Source organism: Haliaeetus albicilla, chromosome 16, assembly GCF_947461875.1.
Source record: "Haliaeetus albicilla chromosome 16, bHalAlb1.1, whole genome shotgun sequence".
Classification (NCBI taxonomy): Eukaryota; Metazoa; Chordata; class Aves; order Accipitriformes; family Accipitridae; genus Haliaeetus; species Haliaeetus albicilla.
In genome coordinates, this window is record NC_091498.1 from 26,234,026 (window position 1) to 26,237,333 (window position 3,308).

Sequence of the window (3,308 nt, forward strand, 5' to 3'; positions counted from 1 at the left end):
GCGTCTCAAACGCACGGGCTGGGGGCTCGCCTTAATTTTGACCACATGCACGCAAGCGCTCGGGTGAGCTGCGTGCCAGCAGAGCCCTTCCCACACTAGCCAGCACCGGAGGAGGAGCTCCTGCAGACATGCAGTGCAGCTGAGAGATTTGGCTTCGTGATTTGTGGTGGGAGAAAGAGCCTCAGCACAGTCGCCTACTCATTCGGAGGCTCTAAAAACTGCCAGTTCTGATGCCCAAAAAGCGTCTGCCCCCACACCCTCTGCTGCTGGTGTGACTCTTTATTTTCTGCTGGGGGGACAAACAGCCCACTCCAGGGAGTCGCATATCAAAGTGGGGGGGAGAAAGCCGCCGGTGACCATAAAACGCAACAGTAATACAGTAAAAAATAGGGGGACTGGGTGGCTGTTCTGTCCAGGTCTTGGTCTGGGTCTCCAAGGATGCAGGCACAACTCCTCTTCCAGCCACAGGCTTTCAGCTTGAACCCAAGCCTGGATGCAGTCCTGAGCCAGTAACTCGAGCCTGGATTAACCCCGCTTAACCAACACATTTAAACCAGGGGGGCCATCGCTGTAAATTCCCTATACTGCCTAAGGAGTTATATAGGCTCATCTCTAGGGCATTTAGTCCATCTTGGTTTGGATCACCGCTGGATGTCTGCCTTTCCCTATTGACCAAAGGGAGCTGGAGGCAATTTAATAAAATTAACCAGGATCTCGATTTCCCTACGCGATAGGGACACTTATATTTTCTTTGCCTGGCTTGTCTCCCCAGGCTATGAGCTCTTCGGGCTCTTGCGGTCCCTCACTATGTACTTGTGGGGGTCTAACACGACGCAACCCCAGCAAACCAGAGTGTCTCAGCGCTGTGGCAGCATAACTACGGCCACTTACCCCGAACCTCCAGAGAAACTCCTCTAGGATCAACATTAATAAGCATAGCCGAGTTTGGGGCTTAAGGATCTGTAAAACAAACAAAATAAATAGGAAAAAGGACTAAGAAAAACAGGTTAGTTTTCCTAGGTATGGGGAAGGGGACACCTTCCAGGGTTCCCAGACCTAGGGGAGGTGAGGAGACGCAGCCTGGTCCCAGCCTGAGCTCGATGTTATGGGAGCAGAGACGCTGCTGACCACGTGGGCTCGGGCTTGCTGCCATCCGCGCATACCTCTTCATTTGGGTTCATCTGACCACAGTCTTGTAAGGTGCCTCTGGCTCCGTCTGCTCCTCGTTGTGTGTATGCCCCAAACAGGATAGGAAAAAATACTTTACTTTTTTTGTTCATTGGGGTACAGTAATTTTGCAGGAAGCGAGCAACTCTTCTACTGGCGCTAACGCTTTGGTTTTTTTCTACCAGGCTTCTGGCCTGAAATCCTTGCTAGCAAAAAATGTCTCGCAGGTCCCTGGGACCCACCAGCCACCCATCCCTGAGGGTGGGCTGTGCTGGCAGCACGGTGGGGTGCGGTGGGCTGGGGACCCAGGCTGTAAAAGCACCAGAGCTGTGCCCCTTTCTCAACCTCCCAAAAGATGTAGCAATTTTTTAGCTTTTTCCCACCCTCTGAAAGCTGGAGGTGATTGATTTTTTTCTTTTTTTTTTTTTTTTTTTGCATGACTGTTCAAAGCTTCTCCTGAAGCCTGTTTCCCAAAGCCCCAGAGACAGGGGCAGGGGTAAGAGGAATTAAAAGGGATATATATTTCTTTGGGTTTTCTTGACATAAATCATATTTTCTGAATGAAAACTGCTGTACGGTGACATTTATGGCATCGGCATTATGTGTCTGACATCCTACAGAGTAGCAATTCCCTTAGAAAAGGCTGGTGTGTCTGGAAAGCATTTCCTCCCCTTAAACTCTTTAATAGGCAGTGTTTGTTCAACACTTGGGCACACACATTGAATCCTTTACGTTGTCATTCACCGGGGAGCTCTCGGAGGCACCAAATAACTTTGAGCGGTGCCTCCTAAGCTCCTGGCACGACAAGTCTCACGTGCCTTCCCACTAAACGGCGAGATTAGCAAAGCCCAAGCTGGGCTGGCTCTTCCTCCCCGAAAGAAGGGTGTTTTGTACTGGGGAAATCAAATCTTCCTGAATCCGTGAGTTTCGGAGGCTTGAAGAGGAAGCTGTGACTCTGAGCTGTCTCTCTCTTCCCAGCAGAAACTCCTTCTTGAACAGCACACCTCCTTTCATTGCATAATGCTGGTAGACTAGTCTAGATGTGACTCCTCTCTGGCAGAACTCGTCTTAGCTCCTGGTATACGGGGTGAAGGGATAACTGGAGACTCAGCTCTAATTAGAGAAGCCTTAGCTTCACTCCCTCTAAATAGACTTCAGGAGGAATCTGGCATTTTCAGGGCGGGGGAAAAAGAAATCTGAATTTCTAGAGGGCTGTCAAGCATAATTAGAACTTGGCATATATTTGCAGGCGTCGAGTGGATGTGGAGACAGCTTGTGAGCGGTGTCCTGGGCCTGGCTGCCGGGAGGGCGAGGGCTGGGAGGAGCAGAGCAGCGGAGAGTTGCTCAACAGAAGTCTGTGTTTGCCAGCTCTTGGGCATCCTGTTTGTGTTTAAATGGGATATACAAGCAGGGAAAATTTTAACGATACAGGTTTCTTGGTGAAAATTGCCACTCTAGCAAAAATCAAAATACCTGATTTTGCTGGTTGGGGCTGGGATAGAGTTAATTGTCTTCATAGTAGCTGGTATGGGGCTTTGTTTTGGATTTGTGCTAAAAGCAGTGCTGATAATACAGAAATGTTTTAGCTACTGCTGAGCAGTGCTTGCACAGAGCCGAGGCCTTTTCTGCTTCTCCCCCCACCCCACCAGCGAGTAGGCTGGGGGGGCACAAGGAGTTGGGAGGGGACACAGCTGGGACAGCTGACCCCGACTGACCAAGGGATATTCCAGACCATAGGATGTCATGCTCAGCATGTAAAGCTGGGGGAAGAAGGAGAAAGGGAGGGGACGTTCGGAGCGATGGCGTTTGTCTTCCCAAGTAATGGTTCAGTGTGACGGAGCCCTGCTGTCCTGGAGATGGCTGAACGCCGGCCTGCCCATGGGAAGTGGTGAATGAATTCCTTGGTTCGCTTTGCTTGTGCAGCTTTTGCTTTACCTATTAAACTGTCTTTATCTCAGCCCACGAGTTTTCTTACTTTGACTCTTCCCATTCTCTCCCCCATCCCTTTGGGGGGAGTGAGTGAGCAGCTGTGTGGGACTCAGTTGCCAGCTGGGGTTAAACCATGATACTGATAAATTCATAGGGATTTTGCTGCTTGGGTCAGTTATGGGGTTGTAAACTACAGAAAGAAAAAATCTCTA